Source organism: Tympanuchus pallidicinctus, unplaced genomic scaffold (genome assembly GCF_026119805.1).
Source record: "Tympanuchus pallidicinctus isolate F22 unplaced genomic scaffold, pur_lepc_1.0 scaffold10, whole genome shotgun sequence".
Taxonomy (NCBI): domain Eukaryota; kingdom Metazoa; phylum Chordata; class Aves; order Galliformes; family Phasianidae; genus Tympanuchus; species Tympanuchus pallidicinctus.
The window spans coordinates 13493697-13511619 of record NW_026294619.1 but is presented as its reverse complement, the minus strand read 5'-3'; the positions used below and the strand labels follow the sequence as shown (position 1 = coordinate 13511619).

Here is a 17923-nt window from a genome sequence, read left to right as displayed (position 1 = left end):
TGCTGACTTTCTCCTGCAATAATCAGCGGAGGCTTTTCAGATCTGCAAGATCCCAGATGACAGAAGACCATACTGACAAAAACAGGCATCTTATACCCATCCCTATTAGAGGGCACTTGAGAGTTTTGGCATAGCTACATAAACGCTTCACTCTAGTCCTGCATTTTCACTTGTGCACTTGGACTACTTTAGCAACAGATGTCATGACTGGACATACTTCTGTCCAAACATTTTGCTAGTCACTCTCTGCTGAAGGTGTTGGCCTCTCACAGCTGAACCGCAAGAACAGACTGTGTGAAAGTTCCTAGTCCATCTGAGCACAAAATCTGCCAGCTTCTTTAAAATTATGTCTGTTTACTCCCTTGTATGGATGCATCTGCTCACAATACCTGCCTTGCAGCTCCTGAGAGACACCTAGGACAGCATGTTTCTTTTCTGTCTACATCTTTATATCTCAGAGCATCTATTTAACAAGTGAGATGGTGCTGCAGAGGGGACCTGCTTAGCTAATGTTACCTTCACGGGATACAGCTGCCTGCAACATGGGCTGTTCCTGCAGGCAGCCTGCACCTTGTGCCTGTCCTTTCTCTTAGGCCACAACAAAAGGAATGCCAGAAATCCAGCCAGGAAACAACGACTGCGGGTAATATTATGGCCACATTGTTTTCAAAAACCACTTGCATTTTTGGTAATTGCTTTTATATAAGTATCCAACATCAAAGGGTGTAGCACAAATCTCTTGTAAGCATTGGAACCATGAAGCACAGGTACCTTCAGCTTAAGAATGAGACAACAATAAAGACTGCTGCCACTTGGCCCAGTTAACACAACTGCTGCCTGCCCTTGTACAAGTCAGTTTGCTTCCTTACCTGGTTCACTATCTCCACATGCACAGAGACTGCTGTGTCCTCTGTGGCATCCCAGTTTTCAGTGGTGCATATATTGTCCAGAACCTTCAGAAGGCAGACTTGGTAAGTCACAAATGTAGGGGAGAAACAAGAGTTGTGCTGAGACCCAATCGTTTTTGCATCCTGTTTCCATTAGGACAATGTTTCCCAGGCGCTCACATGAGGCACTCACATCCTTACAAAGCATCTCCCAAAGAAAAGGGTTTATGTTCCTGGCAACATGCTCCAAAAAAACATGTCCCCAGTTGCCTGCTGCCATAAGCAAGCACAACTCCAATGATTTCAATAAAGCTGCACTTTCTGCGGCCCTAAGGCTATAGCACTACAGTAAACAAAGCCAAATACCATCAGCCAGATGCTTGAAGCTCTGAACCAGCCCTCCAATGTCTGACAAGCACGAGCCACCAGAAGATGGCTGAATCCCCCATCTCAGCTAGCCATCACAGAGCTCCTTCCCTGCCAGCAGAACAGTGGTCTGGGGCCTCATTGCAGGGCACGCAAGGGCTGGTGCACATCAGCTCAAACAAACACCTCCCACTTCAAGCTCTGGGCTACTGCAGGAACCATCTGGGGACACATCAGCACAAGTCGAAGGCAAACCCACAGCTCTGTTAGATGCTGGAATACAACCTGGAGCAGGAAGGATGCAATGCTGGGTCACAGCTCAGGACACAGCAAATTGACTTTCTGGCTTCAAAAGCAGTCCCTCAAAGCTGTCAGCAAGGAACCTCGACTTAATAGTGTAGTCTGGGGAAAGCACTGCACACTGTGAGTAACGCAAAAATCCATAGGCAAAGGAAATATTTTAAAACAGAGGAGGAAATTCTACTTGAAATGAATACTGTGAAGGTCTCTAAAATGAAACGCTCTGCAAAAAAATAAAGGAAAAAAAAGGATGCATTTGCCACATATAAATCTTTAATGATACCCTGTAGTTCTAACAAAGTCTTTTTCTAGAAAACAAACAAACAAAAAAATAGAGACTGTAGTGCACCTGACAGAGTGACAATCCTCACATGGTCAAATATGATTTTCACACCTGGTAGATGAAATGACTCCACTGCATCCCAGCGACAGGGTTAGGGGCTAAGGTGATCTGCTAATGGAAGGTTAGAGACCACAGAATACATAATGGCTCTTCAGAGAGCACCTTTCAGATGCTCTTCTCATGTACAGTAGTGCACAGTGATCAGAAGGTCCTGGCAGCACAAACCGAAGTCATTGTCACTGACAGGGCTTCTCACTGTGCAGAAGGCAGCTGATAGCTTGGGTTAAGACAACCAGCTCTCATGCCCATGCTCGGGCTCAGGATAAGGTCTGCTTTCTTGTAAGGGCAGTCCTGTTCTCTTTCATCTCCCCCTGGGCATGCCTCCTGCAGCACACCGGGGCTGATCAGCCACTCTCCTCACAGGCAAGCAGCAAGACCATCAAACTGGGACACAACAAACTTCTCCTCCACATACAGATGGAACCTCCAAGCCTTTAAAAGGAAGGCTTTTAACACCGTGAAAATCAAGGGAAATATTGATCACAGGCCACGCCGGTAGGTACCCGATGGCATCCAGTCTGCCCCACACCAGCACACGAGAGTGCCGGATCAGGCTGCACAACTTGCTCAGGGACAAGACAGCCACAGCCCGCAGCCAGCAGCCCCTGGGGTACCGATACTCACAACAAAACATCGGAGCGGAACCCGCTAGGGGAGGAGGCGAGGAGCAATGTACCACACGCCCTAGCACCACACAAAACATGTGGCTGAACAATGCGCTTGAAAAAATCTGGCTCCATAAATTAGGCTGCGATTCCCAGTTCTTTAACTCTCGGCTCCTGCTGGCTTCTGTGGATAAAGGGGATGTTTGGCACTCCCGAGATCAGAAGCCAGATCGAATGCTTTTCAAGAAGTACACGGATGAGCGTGTTCCTAGGGAAGAATGAGCTACAGCTAAGCCTTCAAATGATCACAAGGAGAACCTCCTGCCCACAGACAGGAAAGTGGTAACCTCCTTCACTTCCTTTGTGGCTTTAACCTAAACCACAACTCCTCCCTTTGGGTTAGGAGTCTCTTCCACTCATTCAGATGTTTGTCAGCTTGCCTCTGTCTATTACCCGGCATCTGTCACTGCCATATAGCAAAAACAAGCTGTCATCTTTTCTCCTCTGTCCTACACCCCTTCTTGCAGTCTCTTCCGTAAACAAGAATGGCTTCAACGCAAAGCAAAGCAAGTCTGAACTCTTCAGGCACAAGCAAAAGCTTGGCAATTTCAACAGCAGGGAGCAGGGGGAAAGGAGCAGACATCGGCACGCAGGCTGCAGGAGGAAAGGAGACATTGGCATGCAGGCTCCACCAGCATTTGGGAATGCTGACAGCGAGGGAACTCTGCAGCCAGCAGAAAGGATGATGCTGAACCAACTCACAGGGCATTTCCAGGAGCGCGAGCGCTCCTTTCAATCCCGGGTGGAACGTCCCTCCTTATGCCCTGAAGAGCTTCAGAGCATCGATAAGATGCTGTGAGCGGGGCTGAGCACAAGGAAGATCTGTGCTGCATAGGAGAGCCCAATGCCTGCGGCGCACACAGAGGTGGGAAGGTGTGGGGCACCCAGCAGGGAGAGGCAGCAGCTCCCCTGCTTGGGATCTCCTCACCTGCTGAATGGAGCGAGGGGAAGGCTTTCTCTTCCTTTGAAACTTTCAGAGATTTCAAACCATTGTTCCATACCTAATTAAGGGGAAAAATTGCTTTCACAACCCATACCCAGAAACTGTGATCAAATGAATCAAAGGCACGGTTTCATTTTATCTTCTCGAAGCACTTTACTTCAAACTTAGACATATTTTGTAGCAATTTTCTTAAAAAGAACTGATCGCTCTGAAGGACTGAATTACAATATTGAGAACTTTCAAACACGAGGGCATTTGAAGTTTCAAAACTTTTCTCCACTTTCCTTTTTCTCCAAGAAGGGATACAAAACCAGAACCAACATTTCCCGAAAACAGCAGCAGCTTTGGCAAATCAGCAGTTCTCAAAGAAAAATGTATCACCAGAGAAAAATCTTAACAAAACCTCATTCTGTTATTTCCTCCCAGCACTGCACAAGAATATGCCTCCGCGGTGTAATTCAGCCTTAAGTTTCATAGCAACTCTGATTCAGACATATTGCACGCACAGATATTAGACCATGCCTTTGATATCATGAGAGCAATGCAAAATAGTGTATATACAATATGGCCAAGCAATGCTGCTATGGAAACCCCTTGCTTTTGAATTCCCGTACATGGCTTGTTTCAGCTCTTATCCCTAACGCTGCTTTAACAGAATGCGGCGCATTTGATTTCTCTGCTCATCTCTCTCTGCTTTTGGACTCTCCCCTTTTGAAAAGTGAGTGCAGCAGGAGGTGATGCGACCTGCTGCACGCTGCTGATTCTGTACACATCACAAACTCCAGCAAGACGAGTAACCGATTTGTGCATCAGTTGCTGCAACTGTAACATGGAAACAGCTGGCAAAGAGCTGCTTGCATGTCTGCCTTTGGCTACGAGTCTAATATGCCTGGATTTCTGTGGCAGCCAGAAGATGCACGCATCTCGATTCTTATTTGCTAGTTTCTGTAGGCGAGGAGTCGCTGTCCCCTGCAGACCTATGCTGCTGATCTCTCTATATCGAAGAGCCGAATCAGGAAGTACAGTCGCCCACTCATGTAGCAAAGAGATAAGTAATAAAGCGCTGCACTTGCCAAGTTCTAAGGAGGTGGTTTCTTAAAAAGACATAGGAAGCTTTCATGCTTTGAAGCTGACTAATTTCAGAAGGCTCCCGTTTCGCTCTCTTCTTCTTTAACCTCTTCAAACTGTAGGATTACCTGCTCCCCCAAAGGGCTTGCTGCTAGGAACCGGCCAGATTAGAGGCGATAATGCTGAAGGATGGGGACCCTCTGCCGGCCAGCAAGGCGCTCTCAAGGACCCCCCAGGCACCTTTGGCTCCCTGCAGCATGGACACAGCACCTCGTGGCAGCCATCTGAACTGCTGCAGGCCCCAGGGTGAAGCGTTCCCATCCAGATGACTGCAGCACCTGAGCAGAGCAGGCCCTCTCGCAGCGACGGCTGCGAAATAAGCTCACCCGTGCAATCCAGTGATTGCAAATGCAGATTAAGTTACTTGCATTTGTCTGATTGTGTAATTGCCAGACTGCACATTCAAATGAGTATTTGTTTAACTGTGTGATATACAGATAGAGCTTATGTACTCGAGGCCAAATTCACCCCTGTTGCAATTTCCCCAACTCCAGCAGCAATTACTCTAAGGATTAATTTGGCCCACAGTGTTTTCTAGTGGATGTGATTCATCATCTCTTTCCTATAACAAAGAATAATACAGTGTTTCAATCAGCGGTGATGTCCTGGCCTCCTCGAGGCTGCCGGACTCCCTGTTTAATCAGACATAAAACAAATCACTTGTAGAGGCAGAGGCGTATAAGCATGCTTTAATTACAATATTGTAACACCAATTAGAGATCTATCTAATCGAGGACTCAGTACTTCCTACTCGGGTATTACTCCCATGTTGGGATAATTACTGCTAATTAAGCTTGGAACTAATTAGGCCAAATGATCTCATTTATACCAACATAGATGACTTCTAGGAGTTCACACGCAAAAAAAAAATCCAGGGGTGATTGTATCACTCCTGGACTCACCAGCACTTGGCTTTTGAGATAGACTGTCCCTCCCCAGCAGAGAAGCCCTGTTGGAACCCAAGTCCCAGACCTCAGGGCTCTTCCCAAGGTGCAGCAATGCTCTCCGGTGGCATTCCCACTGGCTGGCCCAAGTCACCGCCTGCTCTAAAGGACACCGTGCATTAACAGAGCCATACCCCATAGTGGTCCAGTTCAGGAAAACCTATCACCCTCACCCAGTCCCAGTCACCTTCTCAGCACACCCCTACCACCGAAGCATTTCTTAAGCACACTGAATGTACTTGTTGCATGATTTGCATCGATGCTGTGCATGGTTAGAAATTACATCCCAAGCGTTTGGTAACAGAGGCTCAGCGCACCTCACAGCACGGCCGAGGGAAGCAGCTGACTGGCAAATGGAGCTCCTGTTCTCCCAGGCTCGCTCTGCTTGCAGCCTGGCTGGTTTTAACAGAGCCGACTTCTCACTGCACTCAGAAAAAATAAAGGACAGCCTGTCAAGCCGTGTTTATGTTGCAGCTTCTCCTCCTCTCCCCTAGTCTCAGAATTTCTGCACCAGCTCAGCACTGAGACTCTCAGGTAAAGAGACACCAAGTCAAAGCAGCTGTTAGCAAAACTACCACTTAGACCTGCCTTTGGTTGATGGAAACAGCAGCAGGCAGGCAGTGCTGTGTTCCTTGCCTAATGCCAATTGGGTTGAACCAGTGGTAAGACGAAGCTTAAAAACAAAAGCTTTGAGTGCTGGATTTTTATCTGGTTAGCTTAGGGATTAAGTCGAACAGGAATTCAACTGTTGCTTTTCACCCAAAAGATGTTTTTTGCAACAGCAGCATGATTTTCTCCTGCATTATTTGCTGATTTTAGCTTCATGCTGATGGAAAGAAAGCCACTTATTGAAAAGCACCTTTTGAAATAACTGGACATCCTGCAAATGCAAGGCAGGACTCAGATCTTCAGCCCCACCTGCCTGTGCTACTAACGTCACAGGCATACATGGCCTCCCATCCCCGCACTCCCAGAGCAACTCAACACCTCTGCTCAGCCTGTCACAGTCACTGAGGCTGCAAACTGACAGGTCTGTGCTATAATACAGGCCCATCGCATTCACCACACAGATCACTCCTTCCCTTGCATCCTTTCTTCCAGCTTCTTCAAGATTCCAAGATCTGCTTCAAGGTGACGAACAACTCTGCACGCAGTGAAATCTGCTTTCTCCTTCCTGTTGGCTTTCTCTCACCAGCTCCCTTTATTGCTCCTAAACACTTTGTTCTTTAATGTTTTCTTCCACTTCAAGCCCGCACCCCAGAGCCAAAGCCACTGACACCAGGAATGTGCCATTGTCTTCAGGTCTTCTTCCAGCCTGCCCTTTTGTCCTCACATGATCATTGTTCCCTGGTGAGTCACAGCTCCCCCCCTTCCCTTCCACACGCCTCCCGAACAGGCTTCTCTTTCCCAAAGCCTGTCAGAGGAGAGCCCAGCAGGATTCCCTACACCAGCCTAACCCGGTACCAACACCTCCTGGAGCAGACCCTCCAGCTGCCTGAGGCATTTCCAGAGAAGTGCCACTTCGTTATGTGGCACATCAGTATAAGATTCACATATCACACAGGAATCCTCTGCAAACAATATTCTATTTCTGCCATTTTCCTCGGTGAGCAACATGGCTCCCAGCTCTGATCCCCCCCCTCCACTTGTTACCCACTCCCATCGCAGCTCCAGAGTTCACTCCTCCCTCCTCTGGCAGTCCTGTCATTCCTTTCCTCCCAGCTGCCCAGGCCTTCCGTGCTACCTCCTCTGGTCCAGATACACCAGCAGACTACAAATGCAATCATCCATACGCATATCAGATTGCATACTGGAAACGCACATGCTTCCACATGCTGCAACAGAGCAGCCCGTGGCCCATTGAATCACATTTATTTGGGTATCTTGAGGAAAGGAGTGGGTTGGAGATCTTCTAACAGAAACACAACCGTCGAACCCAAAGCCTGAGCAAGGCAATGGTGGATACATCATCAGGGCAGCATTCAGCAGAAGCACGCACTGGGCCAAAGGGGTCATTCTGAATGGCTAAAGAGGAGAAATTCAGGAGCTCGAGAACAGAAATGCATCCCACTTGAGCAGAAAACACCAATAAATAAGATGCTTTACGCTGACTGAGTGCCAGGAGCCTCCTAACATCCTCCCCAAGCGCTGCATACAGGACTCTCTTCAGCTGCCAGTGGTTTGGATGGCAGAAACCAAGCAAACAAGCTCCCTGAGTAACAGAGGAAGGAGGGGAAGCAACACCCAGGTGGAGGAACATCAAGTCACAACCACTACAGAAAGCACCAAGAATGCCCTAATTTTGGACTACAAGAAGTCCTTCAGGATACAGGCTGTCTCTTGTCAGTGCTTGAGCTGCACACTGCACCACAGGACCCCACAAACAAATACCTCCTGTTACCAGCCTCCTGCAGAGAGACCATCACCACAGCACCTCCCATAGGGCAGCTGCAGAAGATGATGGTCTCTGACAGTGCCAGTCTGGAAAAACAGCCAGGGTCCCAGCAGCAGAATGGTAGGTGAGATGGGACACCGACCCTGTCCCCTTTCATCTCAAATGTCTGGGTTGGGACTGGCTGCATTTTTAAAAGGAAAGCGAAGGGGCTGCTGCTTACTGCAGCAGTTGCCTGTTTGGAATTCCCAGCCCTCCTAAGCGCCCTCGCTCTGGCTCCCGCAGCATCCGGCAGGAACACATCCCTAAGTCTAGCTTAGAAACAAGATGTATTTATTTGTTATCATTTTCAGTTCTCCGAGCGAGGTAAAGGTCAGAGCACTTATCTTCTGGGGTTGGTTCCTGCTCCCACTCATGTGATTCAAAACCAATTGAATGATTTTTTCCATCCTTCTCAGACAGAGAAAAATCCAGTGGGCCTGAAACCCGATACAAGGCATTTTCTAAAGAAGATCTGTGAGAAGAAAGGATCCACTGCAATGGGAGGCAGGGGAGGTTTGGAGATACTCTTTGGTACTCCTCCCCAGTCCCATGAGATGCAGTGAAACATGCATTGAGATGAATAAGGAGGCCACGGCTTTTTCCCCAAGTTTGACCCAAGCTGATGACAAGGACAGGAGCGAGCAGGTCACCTACGTGGCACTCCAAGGGGCTGCATTTTGGGTGATGAGACTCAAGGACAGGGCCACATGTACATGGGCTGCTCCATCATCTACAGGATTAACTGATGCAAAACATGGGAAGATGTGCTTTTTCTCTTTGCACCGTAGGACTTCATTAACCTTTCAGGAGCTTGCTGATAGTGAAGTAGAAGCAATGGGAAAATCACTGTTCTGGGAGAAGTGACTTTTGCTGTGTCATTAATAGCACACACCTAGGAGAGATTAAAGCCACCAGCAAGCAATGGACACTGGACAGTCTGGACACTGACCAGTAATACTCCACATTTCATCTCTGCTCTCTGATCTGCTGTCTCAATGTCCCTTCTCCCTTCTCTCCAGTTGACAGCACGACCAGGGAGACAAGGAAACTAGATGGGGAGGCAAACAAGGCTGGAGAACATGATGGTAAGAGTCTGGGGAGACACCTATCCCAGTGTCAAAGCAGGAGGGAAGGACCAAGTAAAACTGGTGAAGCAAGTACAGAGAGGGGGGAGAAACAGCTGTGGGAAAAACTGAAAAGGATGTATGGCATCTTACATAGAGCATGAGGGATGGATGCAAGGTCAGTCTGCTGCAAAGACAGAAGAGGAAAATCAGGAACTGTTTGGGTAGTAGAGCCAAAGCCCATAACTTCTATTAGCCTAGGACTGAGTCATGCATGGCAGGGACAAATGTGGTGTTACTCAGAAATGGTGGAGAAAGTCACCATGCCCTGTCCTGACAGACACTGGCTGAACTTGAACACACGGACACCTGTGTGACCTCTTGATGCTTTGCTGCCAGGAGCCTCTACCTGGCCAGCACTCCCATCAGTCTGCTGCACCACTGCTGCCCACCCTGGGAAAGAGGTCCTCCATGCAGGGGCTGTTGCTCTGCCTGTGACAAGCACAGGTATCTCCAGGTGATGGCCAGAGGAGGTGGCTGTACCATAGCCAGGTAGATCACAAAAAGCCAGCGGATGGCAGGGAGTGTGGGAGTAGAACAAGCAGCCAGGACCAGAGCAAGCCACGAGGCTGTGTCCAAGGAGGTACAGGGACACGAGGAGGCAAAATGTGAGACGACAGACTTCAGGCTGTCAGGCTGATCCCATGTGCTGTCGTTTTCTCTCAGCCCTTGCTAGCCTGGCCTGCAGGCACAGTCAGCAGCTCCCATGCAGCGAAGCTATGAGGATAGGCAGCAGAGGAAAGCAAAAAGAGGTCCAAGGTGGAGAGACTCACAAGGAAGGAATCCAGGAGAATCAACCGGAGAGAGGAGAAATGAAGAGTGTGGCACATGAATAATGGGGGAGGGTAGGAGATACAGGGTGAGAGAATAAAATGACATGAACAGAAGGAAGGGAGCTGCAAATAGAAGGGGATGTGGAAACAGCAGAGAGAAACAGATTGCCAGAGCGGTGGAAGTAGAGGAGACCTAGAGGGACAGAATATAATAAGAACCCTTAAAATGAGAGGAAAATAGGAGAGAGAAGGGAGGGAGAGGAAGAGTGAGAGAAGGATTTATGGTCTCCCTGAGAAGGAAGAAAGCCTTGAGCTTTTTTCTCCCTATCTCTCAAAGATTTTGTGAAGGCAGAGAGAAGACCTATCATCCTCATTTTAAGAATGGAGGAGCTAAGGTGCAGAGGCTGAGAGATGCAGTGGATGAATGAGATGGCAGAAAAAAAGCTTAGCTTCCTACTTAAACACTCCTGTCAGAGACACAGGTGAAGAACAACCCTGACTTTCTCCTCTTGAGCACAGCAGAGAGAGATCACTACCCAGAGATGGTAGAAAGATGGCTTGAGAGAAGAATGAGAGATCAACCAAAGCAACGTAGCTACAGGAGTCACACCTGCTCTTTTTCACCAACACTCAATCTCTAGAGATCCAAACGTAGAGGTACTTGGAGTAAATAAGCCTAGAATGCACCAAAACAAGAGACAGCTGTTTTGGAGAATCATCAGCAGGGACAGGACACTACAGCACAGGTCCAGCTGCTCACCTACCCCAGCAGCTCACAAGGAAGAGTAATAGGGACTCTGCTCCTACAGTGCACAGCAACACCTTTCATTTGCAGAGGTTTTGTTTGTTTGTTTGCTTTTTCCTTCTAGAGGGTCAAATATTTATCCAGCTTTATTTGTACCACCTTAATGTTTCAGAAGCCACTGCAGAAAACTGTCTTTCCGTGCACGCAAATAAACATCAAACCCCTAAAGACACGTATACCTGAGTCAAATATGGTATCCAAGAGCCCTGAATAAACCAGATAGCCAGTGCCTGTTTGCTCTCTTGTATGCACACAGGCAAACAGAGCTTCCCCGTCACCCACTCTACATAAGAGCCCACAGGATCAGGTGCTCTCTTAACCCCAGGCAGCGCTCCTTTATGACTGAATGCTCAGGAGCTGCCTAGGATTCCCCTCTCGGTGAGTGACCAAGGTCCCTCAGCTATAAACTGATGTTACTGGCGGGTTGTGTACCTCGTTTGTTTACCACTGAGGAGGAATGATTGTCGTGGCTGTCAAGACTATAAAAATATTTCCATGACTTCAGACAGCTTGGCATTTTTACATGCAACTGAGAGAGTGGGTGAATGTACAGATGAAAAATTGAAGAAACATTATTAAGGGAGTACAGAGACTACCTCCTAGCAGCACCAAGATGTCTCACAGAGGCCAGAGAGGTCAGAGACGTTTCTGAATAAAATGCATTTTTTCCCCCTCAGGTCTCTGAAGAGCTGGCAATAATTAAGCCTTACAACACCTTTCTGGAGTAGATAAGTCAGCCGAGGCCAGCCAAGGTTAAAGGACTCGCCGGTGATCACACTTAGCAAACCAGAGAGGAGAATAAAACCTAACAGATCTCGGTCCTGTTAACCAAGCTCCTGCTGACACCCAGGCCCAGGGATGGGACTAAGAGGGAAGGCTGCCACATGCGGGTCCTCAAAGCCAGCACGACAATGGGACAAAGAGCCGAGCGGCAGCATTCGCTGCGACTTGAAGATGGTAATTGTGAAAGCAAGTGACAGAAGGCTGGGAAGCAGTGCCTAGTTACGAACTGTGGTGCCAACTGTATTAAATATACATTGATAGATTCAATTACAACGAGCATCATGCAAAATGGAAGCGTCTGCAGTCCAGGACCCAGGATGGCGAGACGGCAAGATGGGCATAACCCCAAAACATCATCATGTTTTTCAGGAAGAAACTCCTGCTTCCTGATTTCCTAGCGAAGGTGCAGCCTTCTCACTCAGCGCACTGTCTGAAGTCACCCCAGCCAGGGTCTGGATGGTGACACCCAAGCTCCAGTGCTAGCGAGAAGTGCCGCTGACTCAGGTTTAGTGGGCTCCATTCATCTGTAGAGATCCATATCACCTACCACTGAGCAGCCCTTTGTTATCGATGTCACCAGAGAAGCTGCAGAGTGAAGTGGCAGAGAAAGTGAGCTACTCATCAGTGAGCCACCGCCACCTCGCCAGTGCCTGCTGAACCTGGACTAGGATGCGCCATGCTCACGTGTGTGCTGCCCTGTGCCGGTCTGATACATAGCCCTGAATCCATCTGTGCCAAAACAGTGCTGTTCCAGGGAGCCCTGGGCACATGGGATGTGGCAGAAGGCAAAGCCAGATCCTGGCATCATTAACTGATTCGATGGTTAATGCAATGGATGCATATTGCGAAGGGAAGGTCACCGCTTCGCTCTTCTCCCATTTTTACGCATTTCCTCAGGATTTCAGAGTTATGAAATTATCACTGTCACTCCCCAGAGCTCCATCCTGTGCTTACCATGACACATGGACTACCCAGACCACCAGTAATGATTTAATTTCCTCCTCCTCAGAGCAAAAATAGCAAGGATAATCATTCAGCACTCCACACACACAGCTGCCACCTGAAAAGTGCAGGTGAGCGCAGTTAAATGGAAAGGCAAGTATGATCTTAGGCCATTTTTTGTACCTGGAGAACTAGACCAGCCGTATTTTGCATACAAGATTACAGGTCTGTGTGTAGCTGCATTTTCACATTCCATTACTGCAATTGCACACGGCCAGTTACGTGCTTTAGCAGCAGCTTACAAAAGCAACTGCTGCTAAACATACAAAATCCAGCTCACAGATGCAGACTAAAAACACGCTCCTTGTTTTTCTGCCATCGGAAAAACATGCATTTGCTGTCTGCCTGCCCGTTGTGCAAACAGCGCCCAGCATACTGCCTCATGCTTACACTTGCACATTGATCCACGTTCAGCCAAGCTTTCTAATAACCTGAAGTGCATACAGCATTTTGCAATTAGAAGCGTCTCAAAAATGCAAAAAAGGCCCAGGTTTTGCATAAAAATCTCCCAGCAAGCAGCCGTAACCACTTCTCTGCCTCCAGTGCATTATCTGTTCCAGTCTCCCAAGAAACACAGCACTCACAGTGAAAGACAGTAAGAGAAGAATACCTTTTTCATTTAAACTATAGGGGAGTTTTACCTAGATAGACTGCAATTTCCTGAGCTGGAACCTGGCAAAGCGCCCGGGGCTACGACCACCCCCCTCCTTTGCTTGCAAAAATTACTGTGGAGTCTTCAACAGCCAGAAATAGTTTTCACAGTTTTGTTTTTACGTTTCTTCTGAAAGATGCTGAGGCAAGCTCAGCTGTAAGCAAACCCGGGCGCTGCACAACTTCCAAGAACTAAACTGATGCGCGATGTTCTAAGCACACTATCCCCAAATACCCTACTGAGGAATGGTTCAGCACTGAGTCAGAAGGAAGCGGGCTGAATCACAAATAGCGATTCCTGCAAGCTGCCTTCCCCCCGCCCCCAAGTCCATGATCTAAGCAGTGACCAGGTTGTGGTTAGCTTGGGAAATCTGATGAGATCACAGTCTGGGGAGATACAGCTTCAGACACTTGAGTTTTTGTTAGCCAGCTCCTTGTTTTGCATGGAGACACGGACGGCAGTTGCTCTACCAGGTTCCCCATATGTTTGTAATACTGTTGTTATGGGAATACATGTACAGTCCATGTCACTGGCAAGTTGCGCTGCTTTGTGCTGGAAGGACAGAACAGAACTCATTGTCCAACAGAGCACTGAGCTTAGGCATAGCTCAAGCAAAATTTATCACAGCCTGAGTCACGCTCAGTGCAAAACACGTGCTTCGTTCACACGATGCTGTGGACCCTGCCACGCTGTACACCATCAGGACCCACCTTCTGCAAGACCTCTGGGTTTGAGACCGCTCTTTCTCCAATGGGAGAAGTGAAGGATAAAGTGGGAACAACCTGAGTACTAACACATGAATCCACATCACAGAGCAAAAATACCTGCTTCCCAAGTACCCCCAAAATGGGCAATGAGCTTGCTTACAGGAATATTGTGTGTGTTTATGTCTGCAAGGCTCTTATCAAAACCACTGTGCCTGAGAAGCCTACATACACCCTTAAGGTGCTGGCAGGGAGCATCTATGGGGCTCACATCTCTGGAGGCACCAGCAGCAACTGAGGCTCTGCCACATCAGAGTGGCACTGAAGAACCTGCGAGGACAAACCTTCATGCCTGACAATCCCAAAAAGTGCGAGATGCAAGCAGGAGGAGTGAAATGTGTTTTGTTTACTGTGAACCCCACTGACTCCTGAGCTACTGCTGAAGATCTCAGCCACAAGAGAGGAGCTCACTGGAGCAACATGCAACCAGCTCAAAGGAATACCAATTTACACATTTAGGCTCCTTTTAGCCGTCTGCAGGCAGTGACAGACATGGCTCCTCTCCCTGTCCCCTCAGCCCTGAGATGTTGCCATTTTCTGTCCCCATTTCATGCAGCCAGGCACATCCCATGCTGTAGTTGAAGTTTAATTGCATATGCACTCTGTGGGGAAGAGCAGCATGGGACAAAGCCGTTCATCCACAAAGGAGAAGGGCAGGAGGCTAAGAATCATTCCTGTCCTCCAGTTACCCTCACTGAACGACACATCTAGGATTTTAAAGTGCATCGCTGATCAGATCTGCAGGTTGTCCTAGAAGGAGAAAAGTGACATAAAATATGCACAAGCCTTCCTTCTGTCCTGACAGCAGGTTGAGTTTTCAGATGATGTGGAAACAGCAGCCTGCTCTCCTCCCCCAACATGGTGTCCTCACGCCTTCGCCTCAGTGCTGCCGCCTCACTGCCTTCTCCAGGGCCCTGCTCCCTCCCCAGCATCCCCACTGTGGCTCTGCCCAAGGCTCCTTGCCACAGCCTTTGTGCCTGCTTAGCCCTTGGCCTCTCCTCTCAACACACCAAGCAGGGGCCTATTAGTGGTCTCTGTTGTTTGGCACAAAGCAAGAACAAGAAAGGGCATCAAATTGCCTTCTGGGGGCAGAACTTGCCCACGCTGCCAACCCGGCTGTACTCCAGGCAGGTGATCCCAGAGAGGATGGGAAGAGCGTGTACATGTACAATACGTCCACGTGCACAGCATGCCAGCCTCTCTGCCAGGTGCAGGCATTGCCTTCCTTCTCTCCTCATCTTCAATAAGAGACACAGAGAGAACCCGAGATCAGCTGTCTGCATGTATATGTGCATAAAATTTTTATGGCATTGTTTGTGTGCGTGATGTTTGCGGTGTGTATCTGCTCCATCACAGGACTGCTGTAGTGAACAGAAATGCCAAAGTGTGGTACACCTTGGTTTTCAATCTTGACTGCCCTGTACCTCACATCAGCTCTCGTGCAAAGTTAGATGTAAAATCCTTCTGGTGTCTCACTGATAGAATGAGCTCTGATCCACAGAGAGGAAAACAAGAGAACCGAGCCATGCCTACCAAGAACCATGTTTATAACATGTACCCCTTGCCCCTCCAGAGGGACAGCATGCCACTAATGCAGGTACACCAGCAAAAACTTGCTGCTTCCGAGAACAGGAGTAGAGTACATATGAGAAGCTTGACTTCACCCCTAGGCCTATTTCACTAAAGCTTGGGAAGCATCAGATTTGTCCTTGTTGACAGATTCCAACATAATCAACAGAGATTCACCAATTCACGCTAACAGAAGGTGCCCTACACCACTCACAGACAAGGCAAGCCACACACTCTCTGCCACCAGCCCTCGGGCTTCTTATGAGGAGCTCTCCCTTCCCTTTCTCAGCAGTGAAACACAGACCTCCGCTTCCTTCTGCGCCCCAAAGCCCTGCTGCCCCACATCAGGCTCACCCATGCTCGCCCCTTACTCTGCCCTCACTGAGTTCAAAATTCTCCCTCATTTCCAAGCTGCTCCCAGGTCTCCATCGGCCACCCTTATCCCCCCGCTCCCTACCTGCCAGCACCTCTCCCGCTGGTTTTCCACCGGCACCAAAACCATTAGAGCCGGCGGCACAAGCTCCTCACTGGTCCGCCTGCATGAGGCCAGCATCTCCGTCCCCACCTCACTGCCCAATGAGGCCCATTCCAAGCTTCCAAGCCCAGCCAGAGAGCTCTCCCCTGCCGTGCCCGAAACCCCGGAGCGAGTCTCCCCGCACGCCTCCATCACCGGGCTTCCGCCTGCACAGCGCGGGATGGAGGAGGCATCGCGGAGAGCGCTACACCCAGCCATGCTTTTCTGCTTTGATTCTTTCGCTGCTTATTTATTTATTTTGCACAGGGAGGCAGCGATAGCGAGAGAAGCCAGCTGAGATTTGTGCCTTGCACGTTCTTTTTTTTGTTGTTGTTTTTTGTGGGCTTTTTTTTTTTTTTTTTTTTTTTTTTTTTTTCCTGCAGCAGCAGCAACAGCAGCGAGAGCCTCCATCTTCCCCGCCGGATTGAGCGGGGTCTCAGGACGACGGCATCTCCCTCCCACCTCCGCTCCCCTCGTCTCCCGGCAGCGAGGCACCGCTCCCGGCGCCGGCTGCGGGGCACGGCCGCCCGCCCTCTCCCCCTTCGGCTCCCGCTCAGCTCTGCCTGCGTCGGGACGCGGGGACGACGGATTCGCGCAGCCCGTAGCTTATTTAACCGAAACGACCACAAACCAGCGAAACCCGATGCCAAACTTACAGACCTCCCGAGAGGCGCGGAGAGGCTTTTCGAGGGCAGAACCCCTCCGGGATTCACGGCACCCGGGGCGCGAAACGCAACCGCGCGCGGACCGCCCCCTCCACCCTCCCGGGCCCCGCCGACAAAAGACCCCGCGGGGGCTCCCCGGGCCCGGCCGCCAACAGGTGTGACGCGCCCCGCGTTCCCCCGCCGCCACGGGGGAAACCGAGGCACGGCGCCGCCCGCCCGCCGCAAAACTTTCCGCCCCCCGCCGCGCCGCGCAGCGCCGGGCCGGACTGCGGCACGCACCGCCGACGGCCGCCGCGGCGGAGGCGTCCCGGGGCCGGGCCGGGCGGCGGCCGCAGCTTACCTGCCTCAGGCGGAGGGCGCGCTGCGCGGCATGGCGGCGGGGCGGGCGGCGGGAGGCGGCCGGCGGCCCGGCCTGCGCTCGCAGGGCGCTAGGGCAGCATCAAGGCAACTTAGGGGGAAGGCTGGCGGGGCCTATTGTCTGCGCGGGGCGGCGGGGCGGCGGGGCGGCCTCCCCCCGCGGGCGCCGCGGCGCTTGGTACGGCCCAGGCATTCATGCCAAGCGGCTCTGGCGCACGGCGCTCGCCTCCCGCGGCTGCTGACAAGCCGCAAACGAGGCGCCCCCTCCCGCCGCCTCCCCCGCCCCAGCGGCGGGCGGGACGCGTCGCGGCCTCCCCCGCCTCGCGCGCACCGGCGGCGGCGGCCCCCGGCCCCTGGGGAGCGCTCCGCCTCGGCCTCCCTCCTTCTCGGGGAGCCCGGCCGAGAGCCGCGGTGCCCGTCGAGCTCCGCCACCGAGCTGCTGGGCGGTGGGCGCGACGTGCCCGAGGAGGAGGGAGCCATCTCACGTGGCCGTCGTCCCCGTCCCAGCTTTGGCTCCTCTTGAGGGCCCGTGCCCCAGGAACCGCCAGCCTCCAGCTCTCTGGGGCTTCTGTGGGAACCCAGTGAGGAAATCGGAGTGGCTCCCAGGCCACACAATGCCCCTGAGCTCGGGCTGGGGCTGAGCCCTTCAGTGGCACCCTGACCATCCAGGCCTACGCGCCCTCCGTCCGGCAGAAGATAAACCAAAACGTGGCCGGTGTGAATCACGGAACGGTGTGCCTGATGCACGGGTTCACGAGGGTTCAGTCGGCTCAGAGAGGAGCCACATGACCCACTGTCATAGGTTTCATAACAAAACCACAAAACTCCATCTCAAAAAACACATC

At 50.7% G+C, this 17923-nt stretch overlaps 2 protein-coding genes across 2 annotated transcripts in view; both read right to left on the bottom strand.

The window, feature by feature from the left end:
* The window catches only part of BCL9 (BCL9 transcription coactivator), a 54643-nt gene extending 37521 nt beyond the window's left edge, over positions 1 to 17122 (bottom strand). Inside the window, exon 1 of the mRNA XM_052703604.1 lies at positions 17062 to 17122. The gene's annotated coding sequence lies outside the window, so the exon portion shown is untranslated. The remainder of the gene's footprint in view (positions 1 to 17061) is intronic.
* Positions 1 to 17902, bottom strand: part of GPR89B (G protein-coupled receptor 89B) — a 168469-nt gene extending 150567 nt beyond the window's left edge. The window contains exon 1 of the mRNA XM_052703736.1: positions 17899 to 17902. The gene's annotated coding sequence lies outside the window, so the exon portion shown is untranslated. The remainder of the gene's footprint in view (positions 1 to 17898) is intronic.
* Positions 17903 to 17923: the final 21 nt, after the last annotated feature.